Consider the following 18,927-nt stretch of genomic DNA (forward strand, 5'->3'; position numbering starts at 1 on the left):
GTATCAAAATAACTCGGAGCCCCTTTGGCAGGCTCCAGAAAGAGCGCCTCCAGGCGCAGCCGGTGACTCCTGGCCTGTAATCCTAGTTACTCAGAGGCTGAGGTCTGAGGATTGCAGTTCTAAGCCAGCCCTGCCTGTGAGACTCTTATCTCCAATTAACAAAACAACAACAAAAGGTACAGCACCAGCCTTGAGTGAAAAAACTAAGTGACAGTGCCCAGACCCTGAGTTCATACACACACACACACACACCAGAAAGACCACCACCTGCTCCCATGGAGACAGGATTTGAGGACAGGCATGTCTGCTTGAGAATACAGAAATGCCATTTTATGCAATAATTGCCACTTGTCTGCTCCAAGAAAGCAGTGGGGAAGAAGACTCTCCTCCCTCTCCAGACAGAGGGGCTAGAAGAGGTGACTTGGGATGCTGAGGAAGGAAGGGGGAGAGGGGTGTTAGCTCTGGGAGCTGGGACCTTGTCTTCCAGAAACCTCTTTCCCAGGCTGAGTTTAGTGTCCAGAGAACAGTGCCTGGCACTTAGGTGCTGCATAAAAGTGAGTTGCATGAAGAAGTGGGCTGCAGATCTGCAGGGCTGAGTGAGCTGGAGGAAGCTGGGACCTAGGCCAGCTGCCCTGGGGGCTGGAGCCAGACGTCTGTGAACTGCTTCTACTCTGGAAGCTGCCCAATGGCCGTCCTCAGAGCGCCCGCTCTGCAGGCCACACCTGAGAGTGCCAAACAGAAGGAAACTAGTTTTTCCCACAAAGCCAGTTCCAGTGGCTTCTGTGGTCCAGCCTCAAGCTGGCCAAGAACTCATTAGTGGTGAAGATTAGTGGGAGAGGTGGCTCAGAGAAAGCCGGACCCAGGGCTGACAGTGAGCTGATCGGGGAGGCCGGGACAGGCTGGAGGACAGGATTGGGATTGGGAGGACAGGAGGAGATGGTGAGAGGCACACAGCGCAGTCTAGAAGTAAGAACCCAGTGTCAAATCTAGCCTTTGCTGCTTGGGGGGGGCTTCGAAAAAACAGCCTAGCCTAGTCGGTGCCTCACTTCTCATCTGACAAATGGAGATGACAAACTAGATGCCATCGGCTCCTGCCTCTCATCCAAGCTACTCTGAAGGCTGAGGACTGGGAGGATAGCCATTTGAAATGAGCCTGGGCAGAAAAGTTTGCTAGACTCCATCTTCAATTAACCAGCAAAAATCCAGGCTGGAGGTATGACTCAAGTGGTAGAGTGCCAGCCTTAAGCAAGCAAGCAATAATATAATAATAACAGTAGTAATAGTAATAGTAGAAGTAGTAGTAGTAGCAGCAGAGACAATCAGGCATTTGCCCTGTGGTACAACCGTTCTAATCCCCACAGATGAGTGAATTCATTTTACCCCCATGGTACGTTTGGGAAAACAGAGGCATCTGGGGCTGTGTGCCTGCGCACGCCGCATGCCACCCAGATCCCAAAGTCAAATCGCAGCTGGGGGATGGGGGGGTGGAGTTCTGCCTGCAGCCAAGCCCACAGGGCCAGGACCAGCTACACATGAGTGGGGCTGGTGACAGGGCCTGCCCCCATAAAGCAACAGGAAGTACAGCACCCCTCCCCCCTCAGGTCCATTTCCTCTCTCTGGGCCCCTGCCACCTCCCTCCACAGTGACATCTGGCCCAGATCCCTGGGGTCCTTCCTGTTGCTCAGGCGGGAAGTTCTCAGATGCTTATTAGCCTGAGAGCTAATTAAGGGTGAGGGGTGAGCTCACCCAGCTGCCTGGAGCTTGCTGGGGCCCAGCTGGACCTGCCCTGTGCCACCCTGGCTGTATGCCCACTTCCCCCGGGGTGCTGGAGAGGTGGGACAAGAAGGAGCTCGCTGGGGCTGGAGAGGCCCCAGGCAGTCTCATGAGTGCCGCCTTGCAGCAGAGCCACCAAGCTGGGTGGATGTCTGTTTCTGGGGTGACCCTACAGGGTTCCAGCCCTTTCCCCCCGAAAAAAATGCTTGTGCCTGGACACAGGAGTTCTTGGAGGGTGCTGTGGGGGCCACTGGTGAGTTCCGCTGGAGCACAGAGAGGGTGTTGCCTGGCTGTGAGACACATAGCCATTCTCTTTCAGGGGGAAACAGCCTTGTTTGCTGTTAAGATGGCTGGCTCAGCCCCTACAACCAGGACAAGGCTGACTTCAGCTGAGTCTTGGGCAGTCTAGGCTCATGAGTTGGAATGTTGTTTTCTGTGTATTTATGTTGCAGTTGGTTTCTTTTTCGAAGTACTAGGATTTGAATTCAGGGCCTCGTTCTTGATAGGCAGGCAGGCACTCCGCCACTGAACCACGCACCCAATCATCTTCTCTTTTTTATGGAGGGGCAGGTCTCATGTTTTTGCCCTGGGACTATGATTTTTCTACCGTTGGAATCTCTGAGATTACAGCAATTACTATGTCTAGCCTCAGTTTCTGTCTTTTACTTTTTTTGTCTGTCATGAGGCTTCAACTAGGGGCCCGGGTGCTGTCCCTGAGCTCTTTTGCTCAAGGCTAGTGCTCTACCACTTGAGCCACAGCTCAAGTTCGGTTTTTCCTGTGAATGTGGTACTGAAGAATCCAACCCAGGGCTTCATGCATGCAAGGCAAGCACTCTACCACTGAGTCACCTTCCCAGCCCACACATTTCTTTTAATACTCAGTTCTATTTAGGTGCTGAGCATGGTGCTGCATGCTTGGAATCTCAGCATTCAGGAGGCAGATGAATTTCTAAACATTTTTATCAATTCATAAAATTCAATGAAGAAAGAAAAGGCTGCAGGGGGAGAATCCTATTCTCTCAGGGACTCCATAGGTGAGGTCCCAGAAGCACCTGGGGTAAGGCTATGGAAATGCAGGTTCCTGGGCCCATCTGAATGTCCTGGCTCAGAAACTCAGGGTTTCTCTTTAGTTTAATTTTGCTTTGCCTGGGCTGGAACCCAGAGCCTGGAGTGCCTGCTATGCACATGCTCAGCCACAGGCTCCGCCCCCAGCTTTCTGGTGAGTGGGTTACACACTCCACACCTTTTGGCTCACCCTCTCCTCCTCCTACCCTCAGGCTGAGTTTCTACATTTGAGCTGCCATATTGGAGTGGCTTCTACCAAGTGAGTTGGAAGGTATCCTCAGCCCACAGCAGAGCACATGGCCCTGATGGGCAGACATCTCAATTGCCACCTTGGGGTCCCTGAAGCTGATGAAGTCTCACCCCAGTTCCTGCCACACACAACAGGTAAGCTCATAAATTCATGTCCTTGGAAGCTGGGAAGGTGGGAAAATTTGTAGCAATTTGTTGCATAGCAAGTACATGACTATGTTGGATGCTGGTGGGGGGTATGTGCAGCTGGAATAATTTAGAGGCTATGGAGTAGGCCTGCTTTCCATGCTGATTTGAATATATTCACTGGTTTGGTTTGGTTTTTGATTTGGACATTGGCTACAGAGTTACACGAAGAGGTTTGGTTATTTTCTTTGGTGTGATGATGGTGGTGTTGTGGTTCGGCTCTGCCATCTCCCTCCAATAACTTTTTAGAGAAGCATATTAATTATTTACAGCTGGTGTGGTGTGCACTTGGGGATTTGCTTCAAAATAATCTGGGTAGGAGGGGGATGTGTGAAGTAAAATGATCAGCCATAAATTGTTGGCAGCTGGTGGCATGCGTGCTTCTGTGTGTGTTCAAAATATTCTGTTTGCAAATAGTGTGTGTGTGTGTGTGTGTGTGTGTGCTAGTATTGGGACTTGAACTCACTGTTTTCTGATCTTCACCTTTTTCACTCGAAGCTGGAGCTCTACTGCTTGAGCCACAGCTCCATTCCTGGTTTTTTGCCGGTTAATTGGAGACTGAAATTCTCCCTGACTTTGCTGCCTGGGCTAGCTTTGAACCTCCACTTTCATATTGCTAGGGTTACACCCAGGCATGAGCCACTAGTGCCCGGCTGGTATTTTGTTGTTGAGATAAGGTTTTACTACTCTTGTCGGAGCTGGCCTGGAATTCACAATCCTCTTGCCTCCCACTTCTGAGTAGCTAGGCTGACACTCGTGGCAAGAAGCTTTTGTCTTGCTACATTAAGTCGTCTCCGTGGGTGTGCTTTTTGTGTGTGTTATTTTAGCTCTTTCTTTTTCAAGGAACATCCTTACTCATAGTGAAATCAAAGGGAGGAGCACAGAAAGCCCTTCTCCCTCCCGCTTGTCCTTCAGTCATTCCTCCCAAATAGCAAGCTAGTTACTTTAGTTTTACTGATTTGTTTTTGGCAACAGGAGCTTGCTAGGTAACCCGGACTGGTCTCCTCCAGCAGGGCCCAGCTCAGGCAGCCTTGCCCCAGCCCAGGGAGCTTCAGGTCCTGGGGACAGTCCTGCAATGATGGTGGCTCTGGAGGCCATGGGCTGGGGACACATCAGTGGACGAGTATCATTTCAGAGAGAGGCAACTGACATGATGAGTGGTGGAGACCCGGGGTGGTTTGCATTAGAGAGATCAGGGAGGGTCTCTGGGGACACAGCTGAGGCCTAAAGAAAGCAAAGATGCCAGACATGGAGCCAGGAATGGCGGTATATGCCTGTAATCCCAGCACTCAGGAGGCTGAGGCAAAAGGATCCTGAGTTTGGGGCCAACCTGGTCTACATAGTGAAACTTGTTTCAGAGGGAAGGAAGGGAGGGAGGGAGGGAGGGAGGGAGGGAGGGAAAGGAGGGAGGAGGAAAGCCAGGGGTATGGGGCGGAGGTCAGATGAGGGTCACGGTGGCAGGTCAAGTCTGGGAGTTGAGAATGAGAGCTGGGCACTGATGTCCAGACGAGGAAGGGGGTTCCTTTCCCCTCACCCCACCGAATCTCCCTTTCCTCTCAGGCAGAAAGCCCTTACTTGATGCTGCCTGGTTTGGGGGTCCCTTCTGGGTACTTCCCAGGGTCCCTGTCCTACGTTCCGTCCTCTCTGGGGGTGGGGGTGAGGTCTGCTCCAGGTGCAAGCAAGCAGGATTTGAAGCCAGAAAGAGCAACAAAACGTAACACATAGCCCACCTGAGAGCAGACCCCAAAACCTCACTCCCGGCCGCAGGGCCAGCAGGCAGGGCAGAGGGCACAGTCAATGTTACCCCAAGGGATTGTCACATGTCCTGAAGGTGACACAAATGACCTTGAAGATGCCATTGCCCCTGGCCTACCTGCCCTAGTTCAGCTGCCCAGTGGCTGACCGACAACACAGAACCGTTCTCTGCTATTTCCCATCCAGGGGCTCCTGCAGGGGCCTGAGGTATATAGTATGTCCTGCATGCATCCTTTTCCATCCAGAGAGCTCAGGGAGAAATCAGCTTGTGGCACGTTATCCTTGCTCTGAAGAAAGCCTCACGAAGATCTGTACAGATGCATTTCTCCGGGTTGCAGTAATGCAGCACCTGGCTGGCCAGCTGGGGGTGGGGCCAGTGGTGCATGCCTCAGAGCTTACATGGTGCTAAATACACTAAAATCACTGGGTACCGGTGGCTCACACCTGTAACCCTAGCTGCTCAGGAGGCTGAGATCTGAGGATGGCAGTTCAAAGACAGCCTGGGCAGGAAAGTCTGTGAGGCTCAAAGTGGTAGAGCACTAGCCTTGAACAAAAGAGCTCCGGGACAGTGGTCAGGCCCTGAGAGCTGCCTCCCCTCTCCTGAGGGAGAGAGGGCTGCCTTCCTACTTCTTGCTTATGTGCCCCGACGCCCTGCCCAAGGCTGCTGCAGCTGGGGAGATGACACACAGAAAATGAGGGTGACTCAGTGTCCCCTGTGCCCCTCCCCCAGCACCACACGCAGGAGGAAAACAACCAGTCATGATGGGGTGCAGATGGCAGGGGGCGCTGTTGCCCCTGCGGTTTGGCTTGTGAGGGGCTGGTGCAGACGCTGGGAGCCAATGATGAAAAAGGGGGTGCTGTCCGTGGTTCTGAACCCACCCCAAGCCGACCTCTGGCCTGGGATTGGGCAGGATGAGGGTTTTGTGTCTCATTTCTACCTTGATGTCCAAAGTCCTAACTAAAGCAGCAGCAGCAGCAGCAGCCTAGAAGAAGGTACAGGCTGGGATACATTGCAATTTTCTTAGTCATCATCAGTGACTCAGTTTCCTTGTCTATAAAAATGAACCCGCCCTCCGGACAGGCTTGATGGGAAGATGACATAGGTAGAGTCACATTCTAAGAGCGAATTAATACTTGTCAAGTGCTGGGGGCTTGGGGCAGTACTGTCAGTAAGTGGGGGCTCCTTGACCTTTGACCTTCAGCCTTTGACACAGCTTCTGTGTTGTTGACAGCTTCAGTTTTTCAGGACAGCATGTCCCAGGCTTATCTTCCACACTTGCCACATGGAACCAGCCACTTCTCCAGGGGGTGCTGTTCCTTGGGGTGGGAAAGGGGAGTTAGGGACCACTAGGAAGGAGTTTCAGGTGTCCCTGCCTACTGGGTTGTCATTGCAACCAGGCTTAAAGCTCATCTTTATCCAATTTCAGATTACAACCGGGTGCCAGTGGCTCACACCTGCCATCCTAGCTACTCTGGAGGCGGAGATCTCTGAGGATCATGGTTCAAAGCCAGCCCAGGCAGAAAAGTCTGTGAGTCTCTAATCTCCAATAAACTAACCAAAAATAAAAAAGCCAGAAGTGGAGATGTTGCTCAAATGGTAGATCACTAGCTTTGAGCAAAAGAAGTTCAGGACAGCACCCAGGCTCTGAGTTCAAGCCCCAGGACTGGTGCACATGTGCGTGCATGTGCACGCGCACGTTCGTGCACACACACACACACACACACATACACAATTAAGATTACAAATTTGCTCAATTGTTTGTGGAGACAGGGTCTCATTATGGAGCCTAGGCTTGCTCTAACTCATGCTTCTCCTGCCACAGCCTCCCGAATGCTGAGATTATAGGCATGTATTATTGCACTCAGCCTCTGAATGTATTTTCCTATCCAAAATCTGATCATCACTGTGCTGTACCTATGGAAGATGCTCTACCATCATCACTATGCTCTACTTATGGAAGGGGAAAGAAGGAAAATCATGAAGAGGGCTCAGCCTTTTCCTTAGGGCCTAGCTGCAAGGGAAGCTGGGAAATGTAGTCTCTGTCCTGGGTAAGCTGCAAGGGAGGTTGGGAAATGCAGTTTCCATTCTGAGTGGCCTGCTCAGCTAGGTAAGGAGGGGTTCTATTACTATGGAAGAAAGATATAGGAACATAAGGACTGTAGCTTTCTATCGTTGCAAGGCCTGGCTTGGCTTGAAGTCTGGCCTCTGTGCAGGGTGGAGGGAACAGAACTCAAGCAGCCAGGAAACTAAGCTCAAAATGCAATCCAGGGGGAACCTGATCCGTTCTTGGAAGAGAGAGTGGGGTATATCTGGCTCTCCCTCCCCCTTTCCCTCCTCCCCTCCCCCAGAAAAGGAACTGAGACCCTGGAAGACTGGTATGGTCCTATGGAGCCCTGGCTGGGGTAAAAATGACCCTTTTAGACCTAAGGAAGCCAACCTCAATTTGGCTCAGAGCTGAGCGACATACAGCTGGCTTCAAACTCCAGCCATGCCTGTGATGTCAGGCAAATCGCTTATCCCTCTGAGTCTCAAGGTTTTTGTATATAACAGGAGCTAGGCAGGACCCGCCTTTCTGGTGAGGATGCTGGGGAATGGGGAGTCAGAGAGCAGGTGAAAGGCCTGGCCCAGGACCTGCACACACAGTGGGCACTCCAGAGTGTTTGTCTCCTGGCTGATGAGTGGTGACAGCCCTACCCCGCCTCAGGGGGCCTGCTTTGCTGAGCTGGAGCAGCTGGCATGGCCAGGTTCTTGAAGTAGAGTGGGGAAAGGTGAAGGTGTAGAGGAGGAAGAGGATCTGAGAATGGTATCACACACCTGTGATCCCAGTACTTGGGAGGCAGAGGAAGGAAGATCATGAGTTTGATGCCAGCCTGTGCTAGAATGAGACTAGGATGGGAGGGAGGGAGGGAGGGAGGAAGGAGTATCAGGTGAAACTTGGAGCCCCCGAGAGGACAGGCACACAGTGATTGTCAAGGATCATGCTTTAAAAAGGTAAGCTCACGATTCATACAATTATAAAGACTTTTAACACATTAATTAAAGAGAGAACTAATAAGAAATCTCCTCCAATTCAAAGGACACCTCAAAAACATAGCAGTGAAGATACTGAACTTAATTCACAGATCAATGCAACTCTCTCCATGGATAATCAGTTGTGTCTCCGACACTCAGCCTGGCTGTACCACCTCAGTTGCTATAAAGCAGCTGGGAGACAAAGAAGGCCAAGGTTACTCAGGGGGCACATGGGGCAAGATCCGGGGATACTGTTCCCCCACTTTCAAACCTTTCCTCATTTTTCTTGACAGCCACACCAGCACAAATGTAAACCCAGTTATGAACTATGAAGTCACCTAATCACACACACACACACACACACACACACACACACACAAAACCACACACACAGGATCACAGTACACAATCATGCATACACACGCAACTACACACATGATCATGCACACGATCACACAGAACCACATAGGATCACACAACCGGGCACACACATGATCACGTATGCATGCTTGCACTCACATATACCATCACATGACCACATGCACACACACCATCACATGACCACATGATTGTGCACACACAATCACAATTACACTGGATCACACACCTTTGGTCACACATGTACATATAGACGTGACCACACACAATCATAGATGATCACGCACAGTCACATATCATTACACGGAATCATATGATTATACACATGAGCACACACAATCACACATGCAAACACAGACATCCCTGTGTGTGCACCTGTCTGTCTTCCTCTTTGCTCACTCTCTTAGATCACAGTGCCTCATGCTCCCATCTCCACGCCATTGCTCCGGCTGTTTCCCTGATCAGCAGCTCCTGCCTCTTGCTCACCTCAGAGCACTCCCTTGAATACCCCTCTCCAGGGTCCTCTTTTCCCACTGCCTTCCGTGTGCCTTTCCAATGTGGGTTATGAGGGTTTGAGTCCCAGCTCTGAACTTGGCAGGCAGAGGTCAGTGGTTGAGTCCCAGTAACCCAACTCATAAATAGGGTCACAACACAGTTGGCCTCAAAAGAGGAATTTGGTTTTATTTTGGTACGAAATTAGCAGAGGCTACAAATGAGCTTGGTAGGAGGCCGGGGGCGTGGTCTGTCCTCAGAGCTCCACCCCGGAAGGCTGGCCCCACCCCTGTGTGCTGGGGTGAGGCCCAGCACGGGTGACCTGGGGAAGGGTCACTGCCTATGGAGGGCCGAGGGAACTGCCTGCTTACTGCTGTGTCCTTGGCTCCCAGAGCAGCCTCTGCCCCAGACACTGTGGCCGGAGGGACTGGATACAGCCCAGGGGATGCAAGGCCCAGGAGCTGCAGCTGGGCCATGGTCAGCCTCCACTGCTAACAGAGGACAAGGCCAGACACTGCTGGATAGTGTGGAGTTCCAGCTGCAGGGAGAACAGGACAGTCTGGGGCTGAGGGACGCCCCAGGAGACCAGCCTTGGCAGAAGCCGCCCTGTCAAACACAGAAGGTGTCCGGGCATGGTGAGTCACAGGCAGAGCACAGGCCAGTACCCCCAGTGGGATGACCTAGGCCTTCTTTAAACAATCCCAGAGCTTTGGTACCCAAGCATCAGGCTGTATGACTTGGCCTGTGTGGGCCTCAGTTTACTCATCTGTAAAACAGATCTCATAGGGTTTGTCATGGTTAATTTTATGCCTCAACTTGATTCGGCTAGGGGATGCCCAGATAGCTGTGGGGTGCGGGGGGGGGGGAGGAGAAACACGATTCCTGGCGTTCTGGGAGGGTGTTTCTGGAAGAGATGGACATTTGAATAAAGACACTGGGGAAGGAAGATGGCTTTATCCTATGTCTGTGGGCCTCATCTAATCTGTTGAGGGCCTGAACAAAACCCAGTCAAGAGGTTGCAAATTTGCTCTCTGTTCTGGAGCAGAGACCCCCCCCCCCCCTCCCCGCACATCAGGGCTGCAGCATCTTGATCTTGGAGCTCTGGACTCAGGGACTTCCCCACGCCCTCTGCTCCTTCCTGATCGTCAGGCCTCTGGGCTCTATGCACAGGGTGGCGATGGATGTCTTTCCTGAGTGGCCAGCTAGCACCAGCAGCCAGCAGGACAAGATGGTGGGATTTGTCCCCTCCAGCATCATGTGCCGGTTCCCATCATAAATCCCATCAGATCTGTTCCTTTAGAGAACCGTGACTAATCCAGGCTGCAGTGTGGCTCAAGCCAGTAGTGTTGAAAATCAGAATCTGCACAGGCTCAGTAAACACAAGAGGAAATAGCAGCTCCTCCCTTAATTCTCGGCTCTGGACCAGAGAGTGTGGTGCAGAGAAGCCCCAGGAGTCATGTCAAGTGCTGGGTGCGGCCAAAAAAAAAAACCCACCTGGGACTGTTATGTGGAAATTCACTCTTTTCAGATCAGATTAAGGTTAAGACCATTAAAATTGTAGGATTAAGTCCCCCCCAATGCAACGGGTTGAATTAAAGAAGGAGGGAGGTGATGGCTAAGACACCCATTGGGCACAGTGGCGTGGGAGGGATTCAGGGACATGATCCAGACACACAGCCAGGACCTACCTCCAGCAGCTGCCACCTAAAGCCAAGACTAGGAAAGGACTGGTCCTCTCTGGAGTCTGAGGGGATGCACACCTAGACCTGAACTTTTGCTCTCAGAATGGGGAGAGAAGACATTTCTGGCTTGTTTGGTTTGTCACCGGATTTGTGGGGATTTGTTCTGGGACCCCAGTGAAGTTGGCAGAGGGGTGGAGAGAAGAGCTAGAACTGCAGAAGTGAGGCCTGGTGCTGATGACGGGGCTTCTCGGATGCAGGGAAAGGTTGGATAGGAACCAGGCCCAGGCCCAGGCAGGACAGGGCAGGCTGTGGACAGAGAAGGGGTTGGTGAGGGTTACAAGAAGGGGCTCATGTGGGGTGCCAGTGGCTCACACCTGTAATCTTAGCTACTCAGGAGGCTGAGCTCTGAGGATTGCAGTTCAAAGCCGGCCCAAGCAGTAAAGTCCATGAGACTCTTATCTCCAATAAATCACCAGAAAAACCGAAGTGGCGCTGTGGCTCAAGTGGTATAGCACTAGCCTTGAGCTGAAGAGCTCAGGGACAGTGTCCAGGCCCAGAGTCCAAGCCCCACAACCAAAAAAAAAGGGGGGGGGGCTGGGAAGGTGACTCAGTGGTATAGTACTTGCCTTGCATGCATGAGGCCCTGGGTTCGATTCCTCAGCACCACATAAGCAGAAAAGGCAGAAGTGGCGCTGTGGTTCAAATGGTAGAGGGCTAGCCTTGAGCTGAAGAGCTGAGGGACAGCGCTTAGGGCCAGACCAAAAAAGAAAGAAAGAAAGAAAGGAAGGACGGAAGGAAGGAAGGAAGGAAGGAAGAAATGAAGAAAGAAAGAAAGAAAGAAAGAAAGAAAGAAAGAAAGGAAGAAAGAAAGAAAGAAAGGAAGGAAGGAAGGAAGGAAGGAAGGAAGGAAAAGAAAAAAAAAAGAAAAAAGAAAAGAAAAAAAGAATAGGCTCAGACCCACAATAGTGATTTTTGCAAGCCAGCAAACAATGTTAGGATTTAGGAATTGCAGCTGCATTTGTAACTAGGGGCATGTGTGGACTTTTCTGTTTTTGTTTTTGTTTTGGAGGTAGGGAGGGGCTGGTCCTGGGGTTTGAACTCAGGGCCTGGGCACTGTCCTATTAGCTCAAGGCTAGTGCTTTACCAGTTGAGCACAGCGCCACTTCCAGCTTTTTGGTGTTTAATTGGAAATAAGAGTTTCACAGGCTTTGCTGCCCAGGCTGGATTTGAAACCCGAGCCTCAGATCGCTGCCTCAGGCGTGAACCACCAGTGCCAGCTGGACTTTTCTTTTCTTTCTTTTTTTTTTTTTTAAATGTTGGTCATTGGGCTGGGAAGGTGGCTCAGTGGTAGAGCGCTTGCCTTGCATGCCTGAGGCCCAGGGTTCGATTTCTCAGCACCACATAAGCAAAAAGAAAAAAGCCAGAAGTGGTGCTGTGGCTCAAGTGGTAGAGCGCTAGCCTTGAGCTGAAGAGCTGAGGGACAGCGCCCAGGCCCAGAGTTCAGGCCCCACGACTGGACCCAAAAAAAAAAAAAAAAATGTCGGTCATGGGGCTTGAACTCTGCGCCTGGGCGCTGTCCCTCAGCTCTTCAGCTCAAGGCTAGCGCCCTACCACTTGAGCCACAGTGCCATTTCCACAGCTGGATTTTTCTATTCTTCCCCTGGGGAAGTCACCAGGGTGTTGTCTCTGAGACTCCACTGCACGGTGCCCTACAGAACGGCACGACACCGTTGTTCTTTCCAGCAGGGGTTTGTGTCTCTGCCAAAAATTACAGGCAAACATTGTTTTAAGAAGAAAATCACATTCATTTAACAAATGACCCAGCACGGGGTTAAAGTTTGAGAAATTCCCTAACACCCTTGAGTTTCTCTTAGCAAGTTACAGAGCTGAGATTGGCAGACACATAGGCCTGGGCCCGGGACCTTTCTGATCTCTGATCCTGTACTGGTAGATATGTGTTCCAGTCTGCTCTTGGGGGCAGCAGAGAGCAGAGTCCGTGTTCAAAAGGTGGAAGGCACAGGCCAGCAGGGGGCGCTGCCACCACAGGTAGCTGCTGAGTCCTTCTGGGCCCTCACATCTCCTGACCTTCCAGCAGATTAGCAGCAGAATTTGGGCACCGGGGCTTCTCTGGCAGGGTGGGTCAGTGAGGAGAGGGAGGGCAGGAGGGTCATCCAGGCTCGGGGATGAACCGGGCTGGTGGCTCTTGCTCCAGCTGCCTGGCCACATAAGCAAGCCAAGCTGGAGCTGTGCCGGGAAGAGGGCTCAGAGCTGTGACCCCTGGGCTTGTCACCTGCCTCCCCCAGCCTGTTCTGTAAGGTGGCTTTTTGCTGGATAATTGGATATAAACGTTTCAAGAACTATTCTGTCTTGGCTGGCTTTGAACTATGGTCCTCTGGATCACAGTCTCCTGAATAGCTGGGGTTACAGCCACCTCGTGGCCTGCGCCCCGGGTCTACCCACCCTGGGCTCTGGTGCCATCCACAAGCGATCATGGCAGCTGTGTGGCCCTGGGCAGTGCCCTTGAGATCTGGGAGCAGCCATGTTCTCCGTGGACACGTGGGGAGCTGCTTGGCGTGCAATGGCCAGTTCGGGGCCTCGCTGTGTCCTGGTCCTTGGTGGCTGCGTGGGGACAGAAGGAGACCCGCGCCTGGGCAGATGCGTGCATAAGGAACACGAGGCCCCCAGTGGAGAGGCTGGCCAGTGTGTGCCCGAGGGTCAGGTTCCTCCTGGGCACTGAGCTAGGGCTGCTGCCCACTGGGCATGGCCCAGAGGCTGACATAGGTGTGCTCTGCCTCTGGGGGCCTCTGTGAACAGGACCCCCTCCCCCAGGATCCTAGAACCCTGCCAGGCCTGCAAGGCTGGGGGCCCGTCATGGGGACCCCTGGCAAAGCCCTTGGTGTGTGTGTGTGTGTGTGTGTGTGTGTGTGTGTGTGTGTGTGTGTGTTGGTACTGGGGCTCGAACTCAGGGCCTCATGCTCTTACTCAGTTTATTTATTTATATATTTTTGGTGCCTATCCTGTGGTTTGAACTCAGGGCCTGGGCACTGTCCCTGAGCTGCTTTTGCTCAAGGCTAGCACTCTACCACTTGAGTCACAGCTCCACTTCCAGCTTTTTTGGTAGTTTATTGGAGGTAAGAGTTCCACAAACTTTCCTGCCCTGGCTGGCTTTGAACTGCTATCCTCAGACCTCAGCATCCCCAGTAACTAGGATTACAGGTGTGAGCCACCAACTCTTGGCTCACTCAGGTTTGTTGTTTTCTTTTCTTTTCTTTTCTTTTTTTTTTTTTTTTGCTCAAGGCTGGTGCTCTACCACTTGAGCCACACCTCCACTTTCAGCTTTTTGCTGGCTAATTGGAGATAAGAGTCTCTTGAATTATCTTCCTAGGCTGGCTTTGAACTTTGATCTCTAGATCACAGTCTCCTGAGTAGCCAGAATGACAGGCATGAGCCACCTGTGCCTGGCTTACAAAATACTCCTGTGTAAGACGTGCTGGAATGTTCTTTCTGTTGTTTGTGACTGGGCGTTCAGCACGTAAAGGTGGCTTTTGGTTTCTGAGAGTCCCAGGAGCCTCCAGGGGCTCAGGACGGAACGAGTTCTGGGCTCGCAGCCTGTGTGCCATGCCGGCGGTGCTGGGGCAGCGCCCCCCACAGGGCCCCAGCGCCCTCTGCCCCGCCTGCTGCTGCTGTGCCCCGTGGATCAGACTCCTGGGGGACATGGGGGTGCAGAGTGGCCCTGCCCGCCCCAGGTTGCAGATTTCTGGACTCCCTCCACCATGGCTCGTTGCTTCCACCCAGGCCGAGGGAGTTCTGTGGAATTCGAGGCATTTGGCCTTGGGGGGGGGGGCGGCGGAGGCTGGTGGGGAACTCACCCAGGCGGGGCCTTCCCCTGGTCTGGAAGGACAGCGGCTTGCCATGGCTGGAATCTGGCTGGCTGCCCTGGTCCCCGGGCCGGGACACCCAGGCCAGAGGCCACAGCGCCCAGTGAGCATTTTGGGAGTGCCGAGCCCTCTGTCCTCCTAACTAACTGCCTCTCCCTTAGGCCCCCTGCTCCCCTTCCCCGACTCCCAGGCCCCGTGGAGAGGCACCGCTGAGAGATTTGCACTGAGCCTGTACCCAGTCAGCAGTCCCCACACCTCCCCCAAGATGAGCCACCTCCACGGCAGGTGTCCTTGTCAGTCTCAAATACATCAGGAGCTCCAGCCCCTGGGCCTTTGCACATGCCATCCCTGGCAGACAGGACACAGAGCAGTCTTGGAAGGGGGCAGAGATTGAGTTGGGGCAGGCCCAGCCCTGGGACACTGGGAGCCCCAGCTCAGCGGACATGGTGCTCTCAGCCAGATCCCAGCTCTAAGTGCCCTCCCGGCAGCCTCTTCCCGTGGCCAGGGGCTCACAGGGTGATTAGATGGCTCAGAGTCTGGGCTGCGGAGCCCCAGGGTTGTAGAACCTCTCCCCAGGCTAGCCCCTCCCCCATCCTCTTCTGTTCTGACTCTGCCCTATCCATCCAAAAGCCACGTGCGCTCCCGTTCTTGCCCAGCCCTGCCTCTGGGGAAGCCAGTGAAGACGCCAGGGCTGCAAAGGTCTGGAGAATGTTCCAGAAAATGTCCTGACCTCATCTGTCCCCCCCTAGACACCCCACTATGCCGAGGGTTCGAGATCTTTATGTTGGCAAGGCCACTTCCGCCTTCAGCCTTGCAGTGGCACCTGCCCGGTGCAACCCAGGATGCCGGCAAGGACCAGGCGGGGCTTCTGCAAGGTGACGATGATGATGATGACGGTGATGATGATGATGATGATGATGATGACGATGATGACGACCACGACCACAGCCACGACTGTTCTCTTGGCACTACCGGGGTTTGAACTCAGGGCCCCTCACTTGCTAGGCAGGTCATGCTACCACTTTCAGGTAGGGTCTCCTACTTCGGCATGGACTAGCCTCAGACCTCAGTCCTCCTATCTCAGCCTGCTGAGATTACAGGCGGGAGCCACCACACCTGGCCCTTGTGGAAACTTTTGAACCCAGCTCCCAGGACAGTGGGCTGAGTGAAGAATGGATGCAGACCTGGTTTGCACGGGAGCAGGGGAGCGCTGAGAGGCGGGGAGGGCGCCAGGCTCTCCCTTCCTCCCAGGCCGCTGGGGCTGGGGTGAGTCATGGCTGCTAGGCAGGACAACCTGCGGAGACACGAGCCAGGTCTTATTCCGTCTTCTGATTCATCCCGAAAGAATGAGAAGCATCTCTCCCTCCCTCTATCCCCTTCGAAGTGCAACTCGCCTTTGTGTCACGTCTTGGGCTTTGGGTTTGTTTATTTTTTTTAAGCCTAATACATTAGGCCAGGCTACTAACAACATTCTGTCCGCAACAACACCCAGCTGACATTGGCTTGTACCACAGGAGGAAGCTTTGGTTCGTGTCGTGTGGGAAGTCGAGTGAGATGGCTTCAGGCATGGCTGGTCCAGGGGCTCAGGTAGTGTTTTCAGGGTTAGCAGGCTTCCCTGGCCCGGTGGAGAATCCTTGTTGCTCTGGGCTCCTGGGGTGGCGTCTCATTGGCTCAGCCTGGGTCACATGTCCAGGTCTGAGGCTGAAGCACTGCAGTGGTGTCACGGGTTGGCCTGGGAGCCGGGCCGGGAACCAGAGCCCCGGGCAGCCCGGTTGGATGTGTGTCCACACCGAGGCTTCCAGGCTGCCCAGGACTGGGAGTCCCTCGGCAGCAGGCTTCTAAGTGGGCCCCGGTCCCTCGGGCAGGGCCCAGAGCAGAATTTTACCTGACTCCCACCCGCTCCACCCTGCTCAGAGCACTGGAGCCCGTGGCCCTCCATTTCTTTTTCCTTTCCTGAGCTCGGCCTCCTGAGTAGCGAGCCTCCACGCCTGCATGCGCCCCTGTCTCCTTAAACAGGCCAGAAACACGGAAGGCCATGGCTTCCAACAACCACGGGAAATGAGGCAAGGCTACCTGGGGACCCCCCTCTGCCCTGCCCAGAGAGGGGGGAGCCGGCCCCATCTGTGCGGAACTAGAAGGAGGTTCACTAGGGCGGGGCAGGGCCCAGCCCTGCCCCTGCTCCCCTGCCCCCCTGCCCCTGGCTCCCCTACCCCCTCCTCCTCTGCCTCCTCCTCCCCTACCCCCCTCCTCCTCCCCTGCCCCCTCCTCCCCTGTGCCCTCCTCCTCCTCTGCCCCCTCCTCCCCTACCCCCTCCTCCCCTGCCCCCTCCTCCCCTGTGCCCTCCTCCTCCCCTGCCCCCTCCTCCCCTGTGCCCTCCTCCCCTGCCCCCTCCTCCCCTGCCCCCTCCTCCCCTGCCCCCTCCTCCCCTGCCCCCTCCTCCCCTGTGCCCTCCTCCTCCCCTGCCCCCTCCTCCCCTGCCCCCTCCTCCTCCCCTGCCCCCTCCTCCCCTACCCCCTCCTCCCCTGCCCCCTCCTCCCCTGTGCCCTCCTCCTCCTCTGCCCCCTCCTCCCCTACCCCCTCCTCCCCTGCCCCCTCCTCCCCTGCCCCCTCCTCCTCCCCTGTCCCCTCCTCCCCTACCCCCTCTTCCTTTGCCCCCTCCTCTCCTGTGCCCTCCTCCCCTACCTCCTTTTCTCCTGCCCCTCCTCTCCTGCCCCCTCCTCCCCTGCCACCTCCTCCTTTGCCCTCTCCCCCTTGCCCTCCCTTCTCTCCTGCCCCCTCCTCCTCCCCTGCCCCCTCCTATCCTGTGCCATCCTCCTTTGCCCTCTCCTCCCCTGCCCCCTCCTCCTTTGCCCTCTCCTCCCCTGCCCCTCCTCCTTCCCTGCCCCTTCCCTCCTCCTCTGCCCTCCCCTCCCCTGCCCCCTCCTCCTCCTCTGCCCCCTCCTCCCCTACCCCTCCTTGGGTGGCCTGGGTCTGAGTGGGGAGCAAGCTCTCTAGCTGCCTATTCTCTGAGTCTCCTGAGGCCCTGGGGGCCCCTCACTGGGCCTTCCAGATGTTTCCAGCTGGGCCTCTGAGCAGCCCTTTCCCCAGGCTGGTCCCCTCCTGGGCTGACAGGTGGGCCCCACAGCCTCCCCCCCCCCCAATCCCCCGACAGCCTGGACTGGACTGTTCGGGTTGCTCTGTTTTATTTCATTTTATCTTGTTTAATTTGAGCTGGCAATTTAAAACTTGGGGCGATTTCACCAGAAATGGTCAGAATTCTCCCCAGCCCTCCCACAACCCCTGGCTGCAGCTGGAACAGCTGGTCTGGAATCCCGTCACCCCCCGGCAGGGCTGCGCCTGGCCTCTGGATGAGGTCCTTGTGAGGGTCAGGAGCCCTGGAAGGCCTCAGGAGAGGAGCAAGGGAGATTGGCAGGGGCAGGGAGGGGACCAGGAGCTAGGTGAGCAGTGCTGGTATCGGAACTCAGGGCCTCAAGCTTGGGAGGCAGGTTCTCTACCACCTGCCCCAGTCCTTTCCGCTCTAACTATTTTTCAGATAGGGTCTCGTGCTTTTGTGTGGGCCGGCCTTGGATTTCGATCCTCCTACCTCTGCCTCCCAAATAGCTGGGATTACAGGCAGGGAGGACCTCGCCCTGCTTCCTGCCAGTCCAGGAGATAGATGCAGCCTTCAGACTGGAGGTTTAGTGGTGGAAGGCCAGAGGCTCTTCCTGGAAGACATTTAAGAGCTTATCTTACATCCAGTGTGCTCAGGCCTTAGTGGGCTGCAGTCTGTGATAAGGTGATTAAGATCTTGAGATCTTTCCAGATTATTTGAGACCGGGGCAGCGGCTTGCGTGGGTCTTCCCTCTGCCCGTGGCAGCGCCTGGCCAGCTCTGAACGCACAGTCATTTCCTGGCTCCTCTATGTCCGTGTAGTATTTTCCCAGCCACCCCTCTGCGCACCCCTCTCTGCACCGCTGAGGGGCGCATTGCACGTCACTGCCCCTCACCGCGGCACCTTTCCTGCTCTTCTCCCTTGCATTTCCCTTCCTCCTCCTGTGCCACTTCCTCCAGGAAGCCCTCCCTGCCTGCCTCCCCCCCCCCCCAGAACTGTATGGCCTGCCAGCAGGGCCACCTGGACCCGCCCTCAGTGCTGGTGACCCAGGGGCGGGGGGGGGGTCCCTGTGGATGTAGGGTGACCAGAGCCCAGAAACCACAATGACAGTCACAAACAGCATCTTGGGAGATCAGGACTTTGGGGTGACAGGGGGCAGACCCCCAAGGTACAGCAGCTGTTCCCATGGCAACGGCCCAAGGGCTACCCTACCCTTACCTGACACCCTGGAGGGCCCCCCAAGCCCCTTCCCCCACTTCTGCAGAAGCAGAGCGAGGCGTGAGTCAGGGTGGCACTGTGTGGGAAGTCATCTGACGGGACCGGATGTCCCGGCCACATGGGCTGGCCTTGCGCAAGAGGGACTCTG

The 18,927-nt window shown here is 54.8% G+C and overlaps 1 protein-coding gene across 1 annotated transcript in view; it reads left to right on the forward strand.

The window, feature by feature from the left end:
• The first annotated feature begins 3,206 nt into the window (after nt 1-3,206).
• LOC122123821 (lipopolysaccharide-induced tumor necrosis factor-alpha factor homolog) overlaps nt 3,207-18,927 on the forward strand; it is a 55,408-nt gene continuing 39,687 nt past the window's right edge. The window contains exon 1 of the mRNA XM_042698328.1: nt 3,207-3,222. The gene's annotated coding sequence lies outside the window, so the exon portion shown is untranslated. The remainder of the gene's footprint in view (nt 3,223-18,927) is intronic.

Source organism: Dipodomys spectabilis, unplaced genomic scaffold (assembly GCF_019054845.1).
Source record: "Dipodomys spectabilis isolate Male_0828 unplaced genomic scaffold, ASM1905484v1 ptg000231l, whole genome shotgun sequence".
In the NCBI taxonomy this organism is placed as follows: Eukaryota; Metazoa; Chordata; class Mammalia; order Rodentia; family Heteromyidae; genus Dipodomys; species Dipodomys spectabilis.